The 22,710-nt window shown below is 39.6% G+C and overlaps 1 protein-coding gene across 1 annotated transcript in view; it reads left to right on the top strand.

Moving 5' to 3' along the window:
- The window catches only part of Tll1 (tolloid like 1), a 176,378-nt gene that overhangs the window by 8,326 nt on the left and 145,342 nt on the right, over positions 1–22,710 (top strand). The window lies entirely within an intron of this gene.

Genomic DNA, 22,710 nt, shown 5'->3' with positions numbered 1-22,710 from the left:
ATCTCATGAACATCATAATCTCTTATGGACCTGTGAGGGAACTAAGACCCAGGGAAGGTTCACTGGTGGCCTGTCACAGGGGTAGTAATAAGAAATGAGCCCGGTTTCCACATTTCAGATGCTTTCCCTTCCTTTTGTCTGGCTCCATACTCTGGAACTACAGTCAACGCAAACATAACAAGACTGTCAATTGAGGAGTGGTGACTTTACCACAGGAATCCATCTGTTGTGATTTGTTAGTACAAGGTTGCATCTTTTCCTCAGTGTTTTTGAACTTCAAAGGCCTTAACACTCCATGGTCAGAATAAGACCAACACTTTACACTTGAGTGAAGTAAAATTGAAGGCCCTAGCTCTATTCAGAGAATATTCTCTGTGTGTGAGGAGCTAGAAATGAAATACCTCCATCACATATAAAATAACTAAACATACCTATGAATAGCCTCTGTAGAGTTAAATATTAGAGTGTTTGGGAGTGTGGGGGAAGACACTGTTGTATTTTTCTCACTTATGTTTAAATTGTAAAGGTAACTTAGTGGTGGGGCCTTTGTCTGGCATGGACAAAGTCCTTGGTTTAATCCCCAGCACTGTACACATACACAAATGCAAAATTAAACATTTTTATAATACATTGTGGCAGCAGGTTTGCTATGCTGTGAAGTCATTTTGAATGGGTTTTGGCAGAGTTCGGTCACTAGTGTCCAGCTGCTGCTACTGCAGATGCAGGTGCTGATATTTCTCATTGCTTCACAGTTGAGATTTTTCACTGAATGTCAATTGAACTAACGATTATGAATCCTTAATGGGTGTGAAGAGTATTCTTTCAGATGCTGGCCATTCATGAAAATGATTCATCGTAATATGAATGTGTATGTGAGTTTCTTTGAGGAAATGAATAAGCTGTGTAAAGTCATCTTTTTCAACCCTGATATCCAAAAGACCTAAAATTTCATGGTTGTAAACTTTAAGCAATAGTAAGGCCATGTAAACTGATTGGAATTCTAGTCCAGTGTCAGGAATTCGATGTAAATCTTGAGTATTATGATGATGGTAATTTCTTTGAAGAAATTACATATTACCTTTACCAAATTATCATGTTTTCAAGAAAGGAGAATTCCTATTTCTATTTGTTTTAGTAAGTAAATGGTTTAGGAAAAAATCTGGTACAACAACAACAACAGCAGACTGTTGCATTCCTTTGAGACCTAAAAACTGGCAGGCATTTGTCTTATAAGTAATTGTTTCAGTCCAGAAGAACAAATTGTATATATGTGGGCCTGAGTGAAATGTGGCCAACAGGCAGTCAGTTGCCAGGGTTGGAATATGAAGAGTGGGAATAATGAACCATATTGGAGGTTGTGTTGCTTTACATGTATGTTTGGAATGGCATCTGTGGGCAGTTGGCTGGTCAATGTAGTCACCAGTAGTCAACACAGTGAAAAATATTGACCATTGAGAGCACTTTCATGGAATTCTAGGATTGAAACTTCCATAGTGGTTGTGAATCTTTAGCAGAGATTATGAAATTCAGAGCAAAATAATGTAAACTTCAAATACAAACAAAACTTTAACTTAAAAAACATCCTATTGCATACTTTTTTTTTTTTGAATGGCCTGGATAGCTAAGCATTTAAGTATAACTTACACTACACCACACTGTCACAGACTCTGCATCTAGAACTCTGGACAACCACATTGTCTGATTCCCCTTCTCTTCCTTCTCTTATATATAAATATTTTGTGTGAATTTGATTGGGTTTTAAAATCATTTTTCAGGGTTTCAGAAGCAGAATAACTATTTATTGAGAACTAGGAGGTTGGTGCGATGGATCACAGGTAAAGGCACTTGCTTCCAAGCCTGATGTCTTAGTCAGTGTTCTATTACTTTGTAGAAACACCCTGAATACAGCAACTCTTATAAAGAAAAACATTTAATTGGGGCTGACTTACAGTTTCAGAGGATTAATCCATTGACATCATGGCAGGAGTTATTATGACACATAGGCAGACATGGCGCTGGAGAAGTGGTATTAGAAAGAGTTCTACCTCAGGATCTACAGGCAGTAGAAAGCAAAGGACTCTGGTCTTGGAATGGGCTTTCTGATATTCCCCCACCCCCGTGACACACTTCCTCCAACAAGGCCACATCCCCTATTCCTTTGAAATAGCGTCACTCCCTGGTGGGACCTCCATACCTATGGGGGCCATTCTCATCCAAACCACCACCCCTGATGACTTGAGTTTAACCCCTAGAGCCCACATAGTAGAAGGAGAAAACTGACTACTGAGAATTGTTCTCTGACCTATACAGAGGTTCACACATATACTAAATGATGAGAGAGAGAGAGAGAGAGAGAGAGAGAGAGAGAGAGAGAGAGAGAGAGAAGATGGGCTTTAGATTTAGACACGAATGTACTCCAATACAGAACCTTCTATAGTCAATTTGGTTATCAACTCTGTTATTCTTAATTTCTGATACACAAAAATGGAGATGATATGAGCATCATAATGTTATTATGAGAATTAAATACATGTGAAGTGTATGTTACTTCGCCTGGAACTTGCTACTGTATTATGTTTGTGCACAGCAGTGTAAGTACATAGGACACAGAATATTTTAAATCACAGGTACTTATTTTTACAAAGATGATCTCTATAAAAGCACTCATGAGATGAAGATCTTTTTTTTTGTCTTGCTGTGTAGGAAAATATATTCGTTCCTAAGTAGTCTAAACCTTGCTTCTTGAGAAGTTAAATCCCTTACCCCCAAAGATGTTTTTGTTTGGAAATGTGTGAGAGGAAACCAGTGCCAACATACATGCTCCTGAGTCTCATCAAGACACATTGGCAACGTTTGATTAACACTGACTAGTACATGAACAGAATCTTGGCCACGTAGTCTCCCAGTAGTTTCTGGTTTGGATTTTATTTGCCATCTGGATTGACTTGAACTTAAATATTCATGATCCTATGTTTACAAAGAGCTAAGTTTGAGCACATGGGTTTCAGCTACAAATGTTCATTAATTCATTTGACATTTTACTGAATATTTACCATGAATGAAGCATGGTACAGAAACATGAAGTAAAATGGAATCTTGGGGTCCTCACTTTACCCAGGGTGTGTGTGTGTGTGTGTGTGTGTGTGTGTGTGTGTGTGTGTGTGTTATGCACATGTGTGCTTGTGCATGTGTGCTTGTGTGTGTTGTCTGTGTCTGTGTCTGTGTGTGTCTTTGTGCATGTGTGTATGTGGAAGCCAGGGTTCAACATCATCAGATGTTTTCCTCAGTCACTTCTCTATGTCTCCATCTTAGTTGTTCAGACATGGTCTCTCACTGAACCTGGATTTCAGTGACTGGCTAGATTGGCTGGCTATCAAGCCCTAGTAAGCCTCCTGACTCCACATTTCTGGAACTGTGCTGGGACTGCCAGAACGTGCCCAGAGTTTTGCCTGCTTTAACATAGGTGCTAAGGCCTGAACTCTGTTCCTCATGCTTTCACGGCAAGGGCTTGGCCGACTGAGCCAGCTCTCCAACCTCCTCACTTTCCTTTCTGCAAGTAGATAATAGTTTATTTACATGGTTATATACACACTAATAGCATAATTGCAATCTAACTTTAGCTTGAGTATATAATATTGACATAATTGCGTGCTAAAGTTATTTCAATTTAGATTTTAAAAATGGATACTATCAAAAATTATGATACAAAAATTATGTACAACCAGATCTTGTACATTTTGGGAGGATTTGTTTTTTGCTTACTCAAGATATGTGAAGAATAGGGCTGTGACAGGAGTTCTTCCTGTACATACCCTGTGGACTTTGATACTGGCAATAGACCGGGATGGGATGTAACTTGTAATTACTTATGGAGTTATTTGGGGATAGCCTATATTAGCCAATCTTGATTTCTATTTATCTTAAGCAACTTGATTTTGTGATTTCAGCTTGACACCCCCCATATTATTGAATAGATAAAGCACGTTTCTGTACTGTAAACTGTGTTCTTATTATGTAGATTTAAAGGCACATGTTTCACATTTTCTTTGTTTACAAAGGAGAAAGGCAGAAATGTGATAGAATAAATTAAATGAAAGACTGTTTGTTTAATTTGTATCTGTTCTACTGTGACTTTGCAAAGTAAATGTAATTGTCGCTTTCTCTATGTAAACTCATCTGGATTGTGATTTAGTAACCGACAAACAAACTGGCCTGGTTGTCCAGGAATGTGGACACAAGGACTGGCCGTGCTGGACCCATGTGCTGTGCAGGCGATCCCTCTTGGTTTTGCTGGTCTTGGTCTCCAAGGTATAGAAATGTTTAAGACCGTTTGAGCCCTAATGCTTCCTGAATTCCAATGTCCTTAACATTGTGAGCAGCTTATTTGCAATGGTATTAGAAAGCTGCAGGATGGATGGGCCCTGTCAGTTGAACAGAAAGAAAGGGATGCCACTTCTGATTCACTGTGGGTGGGGCCCCTGGTTCAGTGTTCCAGCCTACCTGTGGTTACCACCAGGCTTCTGTGGCCATAGGCCATGCAGGTTTCCTCTCTTTATCAGACAGTAGTCTTGTAAGCCAGGCATGGTGACACACACCATTAAACCCAGTACTCAGGAGGCAGAGGTAGGTAGATCTCTGTGAGTTTGAGGCCACTTTGGTCTATAAAGCTGGATCCAGGCTAGCCAGAGTTATATGATAATCACAAAAATGGTAGCCTTGAAAATAACTTGTGCCTAGTTTTCCATTCTCCTTTTCTACTTAAGTCTATTGATAAGTGCTTACCTGCCCAAAGAACAGCAAAGAATGTGGGTATAATCAGCTATTTCTCTAAAAGTGTTGATGCCATGTGACCATTCAGACTGGAAGCTCATCCTAGTGCATTTGTTTCATGGCAAAGATGGTTTGTATATCCAGTGAGTACAGTATGGCCAGAAGAAAGTAAGAATCCAGTGTTCTCATTTTAATGTCAGTTCTCATGACTGAGTGAGTAGGAGGTATAGGTAAAGAAACTGAGCAAGTTTTCCTGCCTTAAAGCATTTTACAAACTATGGAACATATTAAAATATGTATGTTGCTTTTGTTTTTCAGACAGAGTCTAATGTAGCCCTGGCTGACCTGAATTTACTATGTGGCTAAGAAGCCCAATAGAAATTAGCAGCAGGAATGTAGGTAGCGTAATTTAATATAGAGAGCACTAGGTATCGTGTGGGAGACATATGTACAAATAATAGTTCTTGGTGTTAAATTATGTTAACTCGATCTACTTTCAATGCTTTTGAACTTAAGTCCTTTCAGTTGTAACATAGGGATAATAATGTCTAGTTCATAAAACAGGTATGGATTAAATACACAAGGTCTCTGTAAGCTGATAGGCTGTGCGATGTAAATGAACATAAACAATGTAGTGTACCTGATATGTTTCAGGAATATGCTTGGTGGATTCAAAACAATTCCATGCCCTTTCTGCAGGGATTTCATTACATACCTGGAGGATGGGGCACTAAACTCTCCAATCGTAAACATCAAAATGTAATAAGCAAAATATTGTGTTAGAACTAAAGACAGAATTCTCTACAGCTGGTATAAAGAAGCCTTCTCATGAAGGGTGACATTTGAGCTGGATCTTGACGTTGTGCAGCTTTTTTTTTTTCCTGGTAAAAAGGTGGAGCAATAATTTAGAGCCAAATAACTGAGATAAAAGCTGGAGCTGTGAAAGTTCATGACTTTTATGAAAGTACGGGAAGTGGGAATTAGTTCAATGTGAATGGAACAGAGGGTGTGTAAAAGTTTATGCTTTGGCAAGAAATCATTCCGGATGATACGGTGTCAAGGATCCTGAACACCCAGACTTTGAACTTGATCCTGTTTGTAGTAAGAAGGGGGCTTACTGAGGATTGAAAGCAGATTATTGGCTTGATTGCAGTCATATCAAGATACATGAGAGTGTAAGGGGTCTTGGGTAGTAGGTGAACGGCAAGTGGGAACAGCATGACTGCAGGCTTAGTGGAAGAGCAGGGATGCACTAATGCAAGCTGGCACTGGGGAGTGCAGAGTCAGAGAAGAGGAAGTTTGGATTTAAGAGGCCAGAGACTTCATAGAGGATGAGAATGTGAAGACCAAAGGATCTGGGCTCTGGGCCTGTCTCAGCTGGAAAAGTTCTTGCAAGCCTGAAGACCTGGGTTCTGTTGCCAGTATTCATGTGCAAAGCAGTGTGAAGGTACACCCTTGTAATCCCAATGCTGGGAAAGCAGAGACAGGCAGATGCTTGCCGGTCAATGGAAAGCCAGCTAACACTAATGTGCTTTCCATACACACATACACACATACTCATACACATGTACACGCATACACACACATAGATGTACCCATACATAGTCAGAAAATAGAAAGATGGGAAGAAGGAAAGAAAGGGATCCGGGGAAGATAAGCAGAGTAAGAAGCCATATAAAAATCAAGGTTGTGTTTTAAAAACAAATAAATTTAGTTTTAGGATTCCTCTGACTTGCACACAATTCTTCATAGCTGTTCTTGCTTGGTCTCTTTATGTTCAGGACTGTATTGGGTATATATGGACTTCTATATTCCGTAGTAACACTGAGAGACTCTGGAAAGATCTTTATATCTGACTGGAGTCACATTATGATGGATTGATTTAGGAATAGTTATTTTTAAGATAATCTTTTAATACATAAGTATTGTACATAATTAGTATTTGTTCATGCCTTCTTTAATACTCTTTAATAAGTTTTAAGGGGCTGAGGAGCTGGGTCAGTTGATAAAGTGCCTTCTGTACAAGCTGCATTTGGATGCTCGATGCTCACATGAAGTCAGTAGAGTGGGGCAGTCTGGAAGTGGAGACAGTTGGGCCCTAAAGTTCATTGGCTAGCTGGCTTCCTCACATAAGTAAGGTTCAAGTTCATTGAGCAAAAGCTAATAGTTTAACTATTACATTCATAAGTTTTGATAGATTTATTAACACATTTTCTAATTCATGTTATAGCTTTCTTTTTTTCTCTTTTAAACTATTTATTGAAGTTATTTAGAAACATACTTGATTTTATTTAAGGTTTATTTCATTTTGAACTATGTGTATACACATGTGTCTGTGTAGGGCTGTGGGGACACGTGAGTGCAGGTACATACAGCATTCAGAAGAAGGGGTTGAATCCCCCAGAGCTGAAGTTACAGATGGTTGACGGTTGTAAGCTGCCCAATGTGGGTGCTGGAAGCCAAACTTGATTCTTCTGGAAGAGTAGCAAGTTCTTTTATCCACTGATCCATCTCTATCTCTCTGCCTGAACTGTATTTCTTTTTTCTGTATAACACAGACTATGCCATGTATTTACCATAAATAAAGAAGTATTGCATCTATGTTCAAAATGTAGTTATCTGATTGGAAGCACATACTCACTGGTCATAGATTGAAAAGTTGTGTATGTTGTACACCCACTACCAAAGGAAATACTCAGTATTTGACATTCTGCTCCCACCCCAGCAAGAAAGTTCTCACCCACTGCACAAGACTTTCTGTTCCTTTGCTACTTTGCTCTTATTTCAGATCTCCAGCCGTCTCTTGTGAACTAAATTAAATTTTTCCTTGGGCTTACTTTTAGTTTTGTTTGCTTTGCATTTCGAGATGGAGCCTCCTTTAGCCCAGGCTGGCCCTGTTCTCGCCCAGTATCTGAGGAAGGTCTTGAATTCAGACTCGACTGCCTCTACTTCCCAGGTACTTGGGTTAGAGGTGTGCTCCCAGCTCCTCTCGTTAACTTTAATGATTTATCCTTATACATCTCACAGATGAAATCCGGTTGTTGCAAATGAGCACACAGTCCTGCTTCTTGCTTTGTGTCCCCCAATCTTTTAGTTGATTCACTTGGGCTGCTGTGCTGGCATTCTCCTGGTGGTGTGTGAACGTGACTCTACCTTGTCCTGTTGTCAACTTTAAAGAGGAGCTCTCAGTTATTTAATCAGACATCACATACTCTGTCTTTTAAACTGCAGACACTGTTTATCAGATTAAAGAATACTTCCAGCTTTAAATTCGCTTTTTAAAATTCCATGTAATTCTGCTTAGTAAAGTGTAATTACAATTTATCTACCGATAATCTACCAATATTCTATACTCCTGGGGTGAACCATGTTTGTGTATCTTCTCCTTTCCCTCCTCTCTGTCTCTGTCTCTCTGTCTCTGTCTCTGTCTCTGTCTCTCCCTCTCCTCTCTCTCTCTTCCTCTCTCCCTTTCTCTCTCTCTCTCACCTTTACTTAATTTTGCGGCATTGAGATACTTAGGGAATTTCATTTTTATATCTGTCATTTTTTTGTTTACTGAATTTGGAAGCTTTTTGTTGTTTCTATTGGTTCTAGCACACTAATAACGAGAAATATTTCAAAATAAATTTGCATTCCAAGCTACTATAGCATCATTGTTCCAGGACACACACCTGCGACATTTGCTTTTTCTCCCTATACTTCATTTCAAGTTTCTAAAAAAAAGAAAAGAAAAGAAAATCACACTTTGTACAGGCACCGGTGATGGTGTAAATTTAAACTTCATTACATTTTAGCTCCTAATTTTTGTGAGTTCATTCTCTCAGGCTTTCTAGCTGTAGTGTGCCTCATTCCCTGTTTTTTAAATTTTTAAAAAAATTTTTTTCCTTTGAGTCTCAGAGGGCAATAGGACTCAATAATTATGTGAACCAAGCAGTACCAAAGTCTTTAGTTCAAAATTGTCTTCATCCTTTTGTTTCCAATTTTCCTATCAGCCATACATTATAATTATATTACATGTGGATAAATATTTACCTATCTGTTTTTAAAACATATGGATTGATCATTCTGGGAGATTGCAAACTAGCATATCTAACGTTGTTAGTTGTTTGGGAAGGTCAACATTTGTGGGCATGTGAGGGTGCATGTGCATGTAGAGGCTGGATGTTATGTCAGGAATCACTCTTTAGTGCTCCTTACCTTGTTCTTTGCGGTAGGGCCTCTCAATCAAATGCAGAGCTTGTTGATATAGATATTCTAGTTAACCAGCTTGTTCCATGGATCCCGGTCTTTGCCTTCTGATGCTGCGATTGCCGGAGGGCATGCCATGGTTCTTGAGAGCCAAACTCTTGTGCTGAGACATCTCATCAGCCACCACTTTGAACTTTTGACACTACCACCTTAATTTTAATTGTACTTTCGACAGAATCTCATTCTATAATGCAGGCTCACTTTTGGGACTGGTGATATTTTGCCTTAGCATCCAAAGTGCTGGGATTACATGTGCCTCCATGCCTGTTGGTAATTTTACTTCAACCCCAACTAAGTTGTGTATTTGGTCACATTTTTCAACATTGTCTTTCACTTACATTGCCTCAAAGAAAATTCCATTCTTTTACTTGGTGGAAACATAGCTGTGAATGTTCGGTTAAGGGATTACAGCCCTCAGCTCCTCATAGAATAATGCTATTCTGAAGTCTTAAAATAATGCCAATTATCATATTCAACCTATTTGAAGCAGATTATGCAAATAGGTGGAGTTAGTGGCAGTAACGTGTGTGCATGAATAGGGGTTAATCAGAAAGGCCACTCACTGACCCACACTCTGCTCTTCATGCATTAATTATAGTGCCCTGTGAATTATGCCATTGTGGTTTCTTTCAGTTAAGACTGTTCTCTCTCTTTTCTTTTGAAACACAAGTGTTCTTTTCTGGGTGAACATGGGTCTTGAACATGAAAGATCAGATCTGTTCATCAATGTCTGTAGGAAGCAGGATGTTGGAAAAGGAGCCCCGAAGGAAACTAGCTTGCTTTGCTCAGTGGGCCCCTCTTGTCCTGAAATTCTTGCATCTCCGCCATTGTTGCCTGTGTGTAACATGGGGCCAGTCTTTGTGTGGCCGTTGATCTGGAGTTCATTATAGTTTTTTTTTTTTTTTTCTCTAGGAATTTTCACACCTAGGAAATATGAAAGAACCACTAACAAAACAGTTACAAGAGCAGAACTCAAGTAAAATGATTATAGAGTGACAGAGTACTAGGGTGCTGAGGTTTAAATGTGGGGAGGGGAATGAGGAGGGAGTAAACCAAAACTAAGTGTGTAAGAAGAAGACGTGTGGAAACTTCTATTCCATCATCTAAATTTAAACAATTAAAAGGAAAAACCCCAGCTAAAGGATCCAAATGACCCAGTTGCTTTCCAGAACAGACCTTGGGTTATTAGAATTTTGAATTGAATGACCAATTGGTGTGAGTTTCCTTGGGGAAGACTATTGATCCTACTCCAGGCGTTCTTTGATTGCCTGTAGCTCTTGGTGTGGGGTTGAGGTCTCATGGGCTTTTCCCCATCTATTTTGTTGTGAAAACATATGTACAATAGCATTAAACAGACTGAGTAGTTTGTATTTATAAATATTTTTGTGTTCTTAATGATAGGGAAAGAAATAGAAATAGAAAAAAGAATTGGATTGGTCTGCATGTTTTGTAACTTATGAAAGAAATCATGGAACTATAATGTTTTAATTGGAGAAATGAGTATAAATTATTGCAATTTTTTTTAATGACTTTTTTTCTGAGACAGGGTTTCCCTGTGTGTAACAAGTTTGTGTGTGTGTGTGTGTGTGTGTGTGTGTGTGTGTGTGTGTATTATATATATAAATATGGTCTTTGCTTTTATTTATATATATATATATATAAATAAAAGCAAAGACCATATTTTCTATGTACCACAGTGATAAAACACTTTTAGTTGTTGTCTTAAGGAGTGTTCATTTGTTTTTTATAATAACAATGAGAGATAAATAGTGGGAGCCACCTTCCTCCTCCTCCTCTTCTTCGTGTTGAAGAAATGGAGACAAAAGAAAGCAGAAAGGTTGCTTGCAATTATACAGCAACAGTACGTTGTTCTTTATTCCAGTACCACATGCTCTGGTCCATGGTGACAAAAGTCTCAACAGATTTCTAGAGTGACTGTAATCAGAGGAGAGAATAAACTAGAGAAGGGGCTGACTCTAGGGAAAAGAGCAGAAGAGTGTGTAGAACACAGTGCTGGTGTGGTCTATAGGACAGGAGCAATCACAGGCTGCAAACGTCAGCTGAGAGAAAACACGGAGTGCTAGTCCTGCCTGCAAAGGTTTCTGAGCGCTTGCAGCCAGGTTCTCAAGGTTAACATTACTACGAATATGCCTTTCACAAGGAAAGGATTTGCACCCTCACTAAATAGCTTGAGGTGGCAAACAGATGCAGGAGTTATTTTAGGGCCCAGTTTAGGATAAGAGCAGGAAGAAGAACAGACCTTCTTTCAGCACATTTGGGTTGTTTATGGTAAGGATATGTTACTTCCTCTAACTTCATAACAAAATTGAAAATGGGAAATACTCAAAGTCAAAATTCACTTAAGAACTTTCTAAACACCAGGAGAAAGACACAGCACACATATATTTAGTCTCTAAATCCTAGTTTCTTCTTTTATAACATTCAGCAGAGTGACCAGAGTCCCTAAAACAAAATAATGGTTACATCCTGTGATGCTAAATGGAGCTGCACATTCCAGGACATGGGACCTTTTGCATCTACAACATAAAAGTGGATGTTTGTAGTATTGTGTTTAAGGAAATCAGGTAACTCAAATTCCATTATATATACACACTACTGCTATATTATAATGCAGCTCAGTAATAACTTATTTAGTAAGATATTATTTTAAATAATCAGTCATTTGAAATAGTTCTTATTATTTATTATCCATTGTCCAGTTTTACCTATAGTGACTTGGAGACTTGTCAAGCTTAAGTAACATCCCCATGTCTATACCGCTGCTATCTAATGAAACACTAAATGCTTAAAGATTTATTTTGTTATTTTTAATTCTGTGTATGTGTGTGGGTGTATGCACATGAGTTCAGTGCCTATGTGTCAGATTTCCCATGGAGCCAGAGTTACGGGCAATGGTGAGCTGTACAACATGGGTGCTGGCATCAAACTAGGATCATTGGCAAGAACAGAACGCACTCTCAACTACTGAGCCATCTCTCTAGACCCATCTCTCACCTTAACTGCTGAATACATGTGCTTTCTTGTGTTTTGATGCTGCAGAGTGCAGGACTTCCTGTCCAGAATGGACCTGGAGGTCAATGTTGAATGGAATTCTTTTGTGCCTAACTAGTCCAAGAATCTTTGCTTTGCCTGAAGTAAGGTCCCATGTAGATATTTTCTTAGTTTAGTGGTCTGGGAGGCTGAGAAGGAAGGACTAAGCAAATATTATTAGACATTATATTATTGTGTACTATTTCATTACTGCATCTTGCTTAGAAACTTTAGTATTGAGAATGAACTATAACAGGAATACAGTGTAGATGCCAGAGAGTGTATCTGTTTGTACTTACAGTTGTGTAAGGACATCACAGTTAATTAGGTTTCAAATTGTATGTCCCACAGTGGTCCTCATCTTACCATATAATAAGTAAAAGACATTTGGGCTGCGTTCCTGTCTTTTTCCTTCTCTAATCAATGAAATACTTTAATTACTTTGTATTTCACAAGCAAAACTTTTACTCAGGTCATCATTACGCCACACACAGTGTGAAACAATCACATGTCCGTTCCAAACCATTTCTGAACTAAGAGATTTTAGCCACATTTCTCTCTATATAATCTCATTTGAATCCAAATCATTTAAAAATAATATTCAGTGTTTGCTGTGATGAAAACCTTTCATGAAACTAAAGCTAATTACATTAACTGATCTAGTGAACATTTAATAAATATCTATATATGCTAAGCCTGATTCAGATGCTAGAGAAACAGTGAGTGTCTTCATGTTCCTACCGAGGAGAGGGCCTTTTTAAAACTGAGTTCACTTGCATGCCTCTTAATGCTGTTTTTCCTCTCTGAGACAGCTCACATAGATTACTTTAGAACTATTGGCTTAATTACAGAGAACTCCTAAAAGCATATAAAATGATATATAATTTTCTCACCTGAGAAACACACAGGTCAAAGCAGGTCTTGCTTAGGCATGAAGGCCTAGTTGAAAATGTTTAACATTGTGTTCCCAGGCTCTATCCCATTTTATTGAGTCTGTCCACCCTGCATCTTACCGTTAATTTGCAGTCAGGAAAAATGACAGCTGTCTCATAGTAGTCAATTAAACTGAGATATTATATGCAGGATTTATATTCCAGTTTATTCCCAATTTATAGCAGTGGGTAAATTACCAAATGATAAGAAAGGCAATATGTTAAATCTCCACAATTCTTCACCATATTTAATAGTTTACTGCAGAAGTAAGAAATTATATGTAGACTTCAAAAATAACTAATCACCTTTTGCATTCACTACATTCATTTGATGAAGTTTTCTGTCTGTGTTTGTGATTTGTTGGCAAGTGTGCAATGTTTATAGGGTTGTCTTATCTTACTATTTCAGAAAACAAAAGGTTCTACTCACAGCATTTTACTTGTACATACTTGGAAAAGCTTTGAGATTACTCATTTTTTGTTTTTGTTATTTTTTATAGATTTTATTTATAAGTAAATTACACATACACACACCTATATAAATATATTTCATAAGTAGCTTTATTGGGGGTTTTAGATAGTATATAATCAAGAGGATATGTTCTCTGAAATAGTCTTACATTAAAAATATACACAGGATAGGGAGAGTATATGTCTACTTGCAAAATAGGACTACTGCTTAATGAAGTAGTACACATGTGAATGAGAAGAACTAGGGAGTATCTGGGATGCCCTTGGTACTGTCATTCAGATCCACGGAGTACTCTTGTTTCAAGAAGGTCACATGAGGACGTGAAGATCAAGTCAACTCCGTGTTGCATGAGAGGAGCCTAGTGATGCCACAGTCGCACCAGGATACCAAGTGTGGATAATGACAGTGTCTGTGCAGAGCTCTGGGAAGCATTAGACTCTTCCTTCCCCGTAGAGAGCTGCTACCATTCAACAGGTTCTGGCAGAAATCCTGTTCATTGTTTTAGACACCAAAACCCTTATTAGACCTGGCACTGCCAAGGGCATAAGGGCATGAACTTCATGTCTGTGGGAATCGTTCTTGTATGCTGAATCTTTGGATGGCACAGAGTGGACCAGGTGGATTCTGAGAATGAAAAGGATTTTCCATGACCATGAGTTTGGGGAATTCTTAAAATAGGTTGTAAGCAAACACATCCAAGATTTGCTCAAGACAGAGAGAGAGAGAGAGAGAGAGAGAGAGAGAGAGAGAGAGAGACAGACAGAGAGGGAGGCAGAGAGACAGAGACAGAGAGAGACAGACAGAGGCAGAGAGAGATAGACAGGCAGAGACAGAGAGGCAGAGAGAGGGAGGCAGAAAGATAGAAAGAGATGAGAGATTTTAGCAGGAATGATAATTCTTCTACACATAGACAACTGCATTGTTAAGTAAACATCTACCTTGAGTTAATATCTTATTTGGGAAGGAGCTGGCCACAGTGTAAGAAAGTTCACTCCAGTTTGTGACTAGAGCTTGGCCCTATGTTAAAAATGTGGATTGCTATTCAAAAATCACTTTAAAAAGATAAGCTTCTGAGCTGAAAATCCAGGGTGGTCTTAAGGACAGTAAATAAACAATTAAGCCAATTACCATTTACTAGTGAAGCTTCCAGGTTTGGGGTAACTGGCCTGGTTTCCTGTGTAGTGAGAGGCAGAGTGATTCAGCTACTCTCATCACAGAGAGATGCTTTGGCCGTAGAATCCTAGAAAGCATCAACCAGGATGATAATCTTCCCGCCCCCTACCACACACACACAGTTTAAGGAGGTACAAGCTCTAGGAACCTTCCCAGGTCAAGGGACCCTCTGAGAGCAAAGGTCTTCACCTTCCCTATTTGAAATATACCAGTTCTCCTTTGACTAGTGTCCCATCTAGGCTTCCGTTGTTTGGAAGACAACTTAAGGTAGGAAAACGCACATCTAATGCCGGTGTGTTTTAAATACTTGAGTTTATATGATACAGTAAAAAGGATTGTGATGAACTATAGACAGCATGCTGGAATATTTTAGGGGTGTGTTGATGCTAGTGACTTACTTTAAAATGTGCCCAAACCAAGGTGGGTTGATACATATAAGACAGATACACAAAGAAGCAAATGGAGTAACACACCAGTTTAAGATGTACATGGAAGGAATGTGTGGCTTATTGTATAATTCTTTCAACTTTCCAACAATTATTTCAATTTCACAATCAATTGTTGAGGAAAACACAACATAATTGTTTTTGGTGGTTCTTTCCCTTCCTCCCTTCCTCCCTCCCTCCCTCCCTTCCTCCCTTCCTCCCTTCCTCCCTTCCTCCCTTCCTCCCTTCCTCCCTTCCTTCCTTCCTTCCTCCCTCCCTCCCTCTCTCTCTCTCTCTCTCTCTCTCTCTCTCTCTCTCTCTCTCTCTGTCTCTCTGTCTCTGTCTCTGTCTCTGTCTCTGTCTCTGTCTTTCTTTTTGATAGTTAAAGAAAGGGAGGTTTGGGCAGAGTAAGATGAACATCATCTGCAGAATGAGAAGTAGGACCCACGGATGGTCTTCACATCAATGGTTCTGCTGCCTGTCGTCACATTCGTAGGTGAGCCTTCATCCCAGCGATCCTGGCACAAGTGTCAACGCATCAGACTGGATGGCAAGGGGTGGCGCACGCCTTTCATCCCAGCCCCTGAGGGGCAGAGGCAGGCAGATTTGGATAGCTCAAGGCCAGCCTGGTCTACATACATAGCAAGAATATTGTTAAAAAAAAAAAAAAAACAGAAGGCCACAGGATTATCGACTCTTGTTTTTGTGAGGATCTTTCCACCACTTTAAAAAAAATTTACTTATTTTTCACTCTGGTGATACTAAAGTGTGTGTGTGTGTGTGTGTGTGTGTGTGTGTGTGTGTAGTTTAATGTATTTGAATGGATTGTGAGTTTATATGCTGTATGGACTGTAAGGGGTCACTCTTCCTTGTTGTTTATTTACATATACATAAATGTATTGGCATTTCTCGATGAGTATGTTGATTTAGTAGTTTAGAAATGCCTCTAGGAAAGGTCCATGAACATAGTACAGATTCTCCCTCTGGTGTTTTGCAAGGAGAGAGAAACTAGACAGCTTTTCTTTTGAGGTCTGATTAATGTGGCATGGTGAAGGACTGCTAAACTGATTTCTCCTTCACTCCTGTATTCTTTGTGAGGCTCACGGACAATTTTATTTAGGGTTTATAGAAAAACAACGGGGCATGGAAGCTGCAAGTCTCTGGAGCCATGTGAAGGAGGGAGATTGTGAAAGGACAGGAGGTAAGCAGCTCCAACAGTGACATTGAAGCAGTGCACGGCTGAAGGCGGGAGTGAAGTTCCAGAGGAGAGACCCAGATATGATGGATGCACCCCCAGGCTTTGGAGTGAAGTTTTAGAGGAGAAGAGACCCAGAGAAGATGGATGCACCCCCAGGCTTTGGCCAGTCTCTGAAAGAAAAGGCTAGAGAGAAGGAAAAGTAAAAGTTAGCCTTTTCTGAGTTCTAACTTATTAAGGTTTTTCAAGCTACTAGGTAGTTTCAAATTCTTGCTGAACATGATTGTGCGAGGAAGTTAACCAATGAACAATGTATGAGTCTAGCATGTTCAAGAACCATGTGCCCAGTGAAGCAAGTTTTTCATGGTAGACCTCGGTGAAGCCATAGGGTTAAACCTCTGAACTGAGTCTTGGTCTCTTCTTAAACCCATGGTTTTGCTTTGCTTTCCCCAGTTTGTGTTTTGAGTGTGTGTGGCTTCGTCAAACTGCTGGGGTTAGCTTGTGATGTGCAATCAAACCTTGTTTTGCTAAGGCCCAGAGGTATCAAGGCTTTACATTTCCTGGGTCTGGAGAGATGGCTCAGTAGTTCAGAGTACTTGTTGCTCTTGTGGAGGACACCAGTTCCGTTCCCAGCACCCACAAGATGGCTTATAAACATGAACCAGATTTAACTCTAGTTTCAGGGAAGCCAATGCCCTTTTCTGGCCCCCTTGGGCACTAGTCACACACATGACACACAGACAAAACACCCATATTTATAAAGTAATCTACACCTGGTAAGAATTCACATTTCCTGTAAAACTGCGGAGTATTAAATGGGGGTATCTCTAACATCCCAGAACTAGACTAGTCAGACAGTCACAACTCTTGCTGAGGAGCGTACTCTTACTTCCAGTTCATTACTTCAAGCTTTAAACAGTATATATTAATTCTATCCTATTCCCACTTCATAATAGTACAGCATATTTGCATTAAACCAGTTTAGATATCAGCATATATTAGATTTGTAAAGACATGATAGAGTAACAAAAACCAATATGTTCTAATAGGAAGTTTTTTAAATACCTACATTATGACATCATTTAAATTTAACATTACTTATAGGCTATAGAATTCATATTACATAGACAACTAATTGACTTTCTAAACAATCCAGAAGTGTGTTTAGTGCAGGGACACAGATTATGGCCTTTAAAGGTTAACTTCCAAATTGGAAGGCATCATGAAGAATGGGTTTATAATCCACTTAGGATTCATTCTTTGGAGCAAAGCAATTTATTCTAGGCATCCTTGCCCCCTCTGACTATGTTGGGATGATGGTGAGGTCTTTAATGGCATGTGGCTATTGGTGAAATTATTAAGGCCACTCCACGTAGTTAAAAGGGAGGTTTATTTTGTGGGGTAACTTACAAATGAAGGGATAGGTTGTAGGGTCTGGCAAAGGGATGGCGCAGTCGGGCGGTGTTCTCTGGAGAAATCTGCTTGGTCTACCTCCGGCATCCAGCATCCCAGAACCAAGAGAGAGACCTCCTCTCGATCCTGGGTCTTCTGTTTCCTCCTCCGCCCTGCCTTGTGGGCGTGACCATTACCGAAGCCTCAATGGGGGTTGGAACTTCCAGGCCAATGCTGGGATAGCTATGCACTACATGTGGCCAAGCATGGATGCAGAATTAGTACCTCCGGAAGGAAGGCCTTGTTGAAACCACTCACTCTGGGATACTTCTGTGCTTCCTTACTTCCAGGTCGGCCGCTGCTCTAAGCAGTGTGGGGGCAATGTCCAGGCTGCCTAAGCCTTTGAAGTTCAAGACCTGGACTTCTCATGATGGGAGGTCAGAGGCCATGTAAGTGATTTCCTAATTTGAGGGGCTAAATCCCTTCAGTGGCTGATGTTTACACGATACTAGCCATAGAGGTGGTCATTCCCTGTGTGTTTAATGTCATCATCAATCCCGGAAAAAGTACCATTGGCCTGAGATTTAGACGTGTTTCTCTGTTTGCTTTCTCTCTGCTGAAATGCATAATTCAAAGGTAGGGCATACTTCGTCTTTGTTTCCTTTGTGTTATTATGAAGCTTTTCACTTTTCTGATGTCTGAAGAGACAAAAGTGGGAAATTTTTATCTGTTAAGTTCCTTTCAAATTTTACAGCAACTGAAACATCACTCAGCGTAGCTTTGTGTGTCTGCAATAATGTTAGTCAATGAAATCCAAATCATGAAAGGACTTTCCAGTGTCGAAGCAGCCAAGCCTGATGGTACAGACTGATCCCAACTGCTCAGAGGGTGACTTAGGAAGAAGACAGTTTCAAGCTCTGCCTGGGCTGCGGACTGAGTTCATTGCATCCGGGGCGACTTGGTGAGAGTGCAGCTCTAAGTAGAAGCAGTCTGGGAATGTTCCTTAGCAGTAGAGCATTTGACTGGCATGGGTAACGGCCCTGGATCCAGTCCCTGGTGCTGTCAAGATAAATAAAGAGTGGTTGAGTGGAAATAACGTTTGCTTGCAATGCCTGGGACTAGACTTAAGGTGTTTCCTTTAGAAAAACTAATTAAGCTATGATGTTTACATTTAATTATAATTTTCATTAAAAACAGAGCTAGAAGAGGAAATATTAGAATACCATCAAGTTTTACTTTCATGAAGTCCCAAGACTCCAAATCTCTTTGCAAATGATCATGTGATGGTTTATAATTTATCTGGTAACATGTTCTCTCATGCAGTTCGACTCCAGAATTTTTATGTATAATATCAGACATTCTGACTGTATGAAGGGAAAACAAAATTCTGCAAGAAAGGCATCAACTTCATCTCTTCTAATTACTTGGATCTGACTTTTAAACAGATTTGAGATACTAGTGTGAAACAAATGAGCATTTTACTCATGTCTGCTTTCCTTAATGAGTCTGTCAAGTAATATATTAGAGTAGAAAGGACTAGGCTGATGGGCGGTGGTGGTGCACACCTTTAATCCCAGCACTTGGGAGGCAGAGGCAGGCAGATCTCTGTGAGTTCGAGGCCAGCCTGGGCTACCGAGTGAGTTCCAGGAGAGGCGCAAAGCTACACAGAGAAACTCTGTATTGAAAAACAAACAAAAAAAAAAGAAAGAAAGAAAGAAAAAGAAAAAAGAAAAGACTGGGCCTAGTAGGCATTTTATACTAAAATGTCCAGGTACACATTAGGTTCATGTCTCTGCACCTCTTAGGCATTGTCTTAAAGATCCTCCCTCATGAACAGAGCAGGATTGTGGTGGGAGCAAATGAGAGTACATCTGTGGAAGAACTTTTGTTAACTAGAAAACCTGATGATATTTGTTGTTGCTGTTAATCCATTGGACATGATACTTGGAAAAAAATCACCTGCATACTTTATCCAATAATTTTAGAGATATACTATCCCCTTTACATGGTTTTATTTAAAAACTCATCAAGAAAAAAAAAGGGAATTCACATATGCTGAGTGAGCTACACAGAGTTCATGAAGTGGTATCAGAATATGTGTGCAAAGCAACTTTCATTACTATGGCATGTGCCAGCATCAAGCTCTCTCTGGTTTCCTCTGTAATTTCCTCATCCTTCCCTTGTTTCCTCTGTCCCTCTGACTTTTTACTATTTCCACATTGTTTCTGGATCTCAAGTTTTTACCCTATGAATCCTTCTTTATTAGTATCATGTTACTTATATATTCTTCTGGCAGGCTTTCTTGCAAAGCATTTTGACATCTTTCCCTTGATATTTTATAGTGAGACAAGGTGAATTTCTAAGCTGCTGGACCAGAAAGAGGAGAGCCGCATCATTGATCCCCAGTGAGCAATGAAACATCAGGTAGTGCTGACAGGTGTGTATGGTAACACTTCAGCTGAGGCGGCTGTGTGGTTTAAGTCTCTAGCTGAGTTTGCCATACTTTCAATTAACTTTGCAAAGCCACACTGCCACATGTTTCACATGGATTAGCTCAGAGAAGAACAGAAGCATAGAAAGGAATGTATGAAAGAGAACTAAACCAAAAGTTCGAGAAAAAAAAAATACATCGAGATCTACCTGAAAAAAAGAAAAGCAACAAATTTCTAGGTGCAAAGGATGTTGCATGAGAAAGACAAAGATACTCCATTATTTCTGCTGTGGCTTGTCAGGACTGATTGAAAAAATGCTGACCACCACTCTGGTCGCCAGGAAAGAGTGTACTCCAAGAGACCCATGCCAAGAACACTGGGCTGAGCAGGGAGAAGATAAAAGTGAATATGTAACAGGAGGCAAAGAACATGTTTATCTTGCTGTTAACAGTTTAAATATCATACACTCAAAAGGAGTATATAATTTAAAATGATTTCTAAGTCTTTTTACTTGCCAGCATTCTTTGTAATTGGCTGGCTCTTTTGGAAACCTGCAGTGGAAAGAGAGGTGTAGAAAGCTTGGTGTTTGTGTGAACATTGTTCAGTATTCTCTAATTCCCCAAAAGCTAACAACTGGGACTGTTTGTTTTTTTCTTGGATTCCCCTTTCCCATTTATGAAAACATTAATCATGATGTTTGCTCCCATTTGCCTTTTCTTCTTTCTTTTCTTTCTTGTCTTTTCTTCTCCTTTCTACTATTTGCCATAATTTACTTGGACATCTAAGTCCTCTCATGGCTACGTGATATCTCAGAAATAGTTCCCCTTAAAGGCTCTGCTCACACCCCACACTGAGTTAGGAAGATGCTCAGGAGCTACATTGAAGTTTCAAGTTTCCATCTATGCAAAAAGTCTGACATTGATACCTTCTTATGTCTAGTCAGAAAAGGAGTGGTCATCAGAGAGTTGTTTGTGGGCATTATCCTGTGATTTTAGAAGTTATTTTCTATTTAGAAGTGCTGGAGATTGAAACTAGTTCCTGTTTTCACTAGGCACATGTGTAACACTGCTTCATCCCAGCCAGATTGCAGGACTTTTACAAATGTGAACATTGAAACTTTGGGAACATAGGCTGGTGTGTGGATAGCCACTGCTTTCCTCTCAGGGTTTTGTTTAGGAGCTGGGTGTCAGGACAGCATCTGAGTGTGCTGGCCTTTGCTCACTTCCTCTGCTTCTTCAAAAGCTGAGAGAGAGGCTCCGCACACCTGCCTCCACCTTCAGGCAAGGCTCCCTATCACCGGGAGCTTGCATTTGTGTTTGGATGGATTATCAGTGAAGTCTCCTTCACAAGCTGAAGGAGCAGAGCAAGGCACCTTCCCTTCCAGGTTGTCTGGGCTTTGAAATTGCCCTTGGAGTAAACTCCTCCACTGTTCCCTAGAGCTCTGCACCTGAGTGATTAGTACAATCATACGTGGTAGCTCTGGGAAAATGGGAATAGTCCCCCCAAATTGTTATTATTTATAAAATAGCAAGTTTCCAAGATGCAGTAGCAATATTTTTATAGACTTTGGTAATACAGTCTGCTTATATTTGAAATTAAAATGATCAGTATTCTGTGTATGAAATTTTTGGAGTTTTGAATAAAATAAATATTTGCTCATGTAATATTAATTATCAGAAATATTAATCATAAATACAAGGGTTATTTCAATGATATTTAAAGAGGTTTTGAGAGAGCATTAAACAATATAACTTAAATGAAAATTTAAACTTATGGATCACATCATGGATCAATGAGTTCGTGACTTTAGATGTGGGTTGCCAGGCAGAGCCCTGGATTCTCAGACACATTTTGAACCTACAGAATGGAAGATATCAAACACATGTGCCTGCCTCTCTCTTTCTCAATGTCTTTTTTCATTTTTCACACATGAATTCAAGAATAAGACTGAACTGAAGCTGTAGCAATGAGAATGGGCAAGATTCCTGGTCGAATCTTCATACTTGAACACTAAGGTTCCTCTTAAATGAATTTAAAACCACAAGTAAATGTATTCAGATGACCAAGCAGACCAGTATGTGGATGTGATATGATTTGTACTTATTTATACTCTTGTGGCTAAATGCTTTATCTTACTGGAAAGGTGCTAGGGTAGTATACAAGGATCTACTCTTTCAGGGAGTTGAAGCTCTGGCATCTGTTTGTCTGATTTTGCAAACCTTGTTATGGTTGTCTTATTAGGGTTTCTATTGCTGTGGCAAACACCTTGACCAAAAGCAATCTGGGGAAGAAAGGGCTTATTTGGCTTACACATTGCAGTCTGTCATTGAAGGAAGTCAGGACAGGAACTCAGCCTGGTCAGGAACTTGGAGGCAGAGGCTGACGCAGTTCACAGAGGGGTGCTGCTTATTGGGTTGGTCCTCATGGCTTTGCTCACCCTACTTTTGTGGAGGTATTTTCCTTTGTGGAGGTATTTTCTCAATGAGGTTCCTTCCCTTTAGATAACTGTAGATTGTCTCAAGTTGAAATAAAAATAGCCAGCACAATGGTATTACCTAAGATTCACAGATGGCTTCCTCTGCTGGACCTCATAGATGGCACAATGACCATGGATTTTTGT

Source organism: Onychomys torridus, chromosome 17 (assembly GCF_903995425.1).
Source record: "Onychomys torridus chromosome 17, mOncTor1.1, whole genome shotgun sequence".
Classification (NCBI taxonomy): Eukaryota; Metazoa; Chordata; class Mammalia; order Rodentia; family Cricetidae; genus Onychomys; species Onychomys torridus.
Note: the sequence above shows the minus strand (reverse complement) of the source record. Positions and strands in the feature narration are given on the sequence as shown.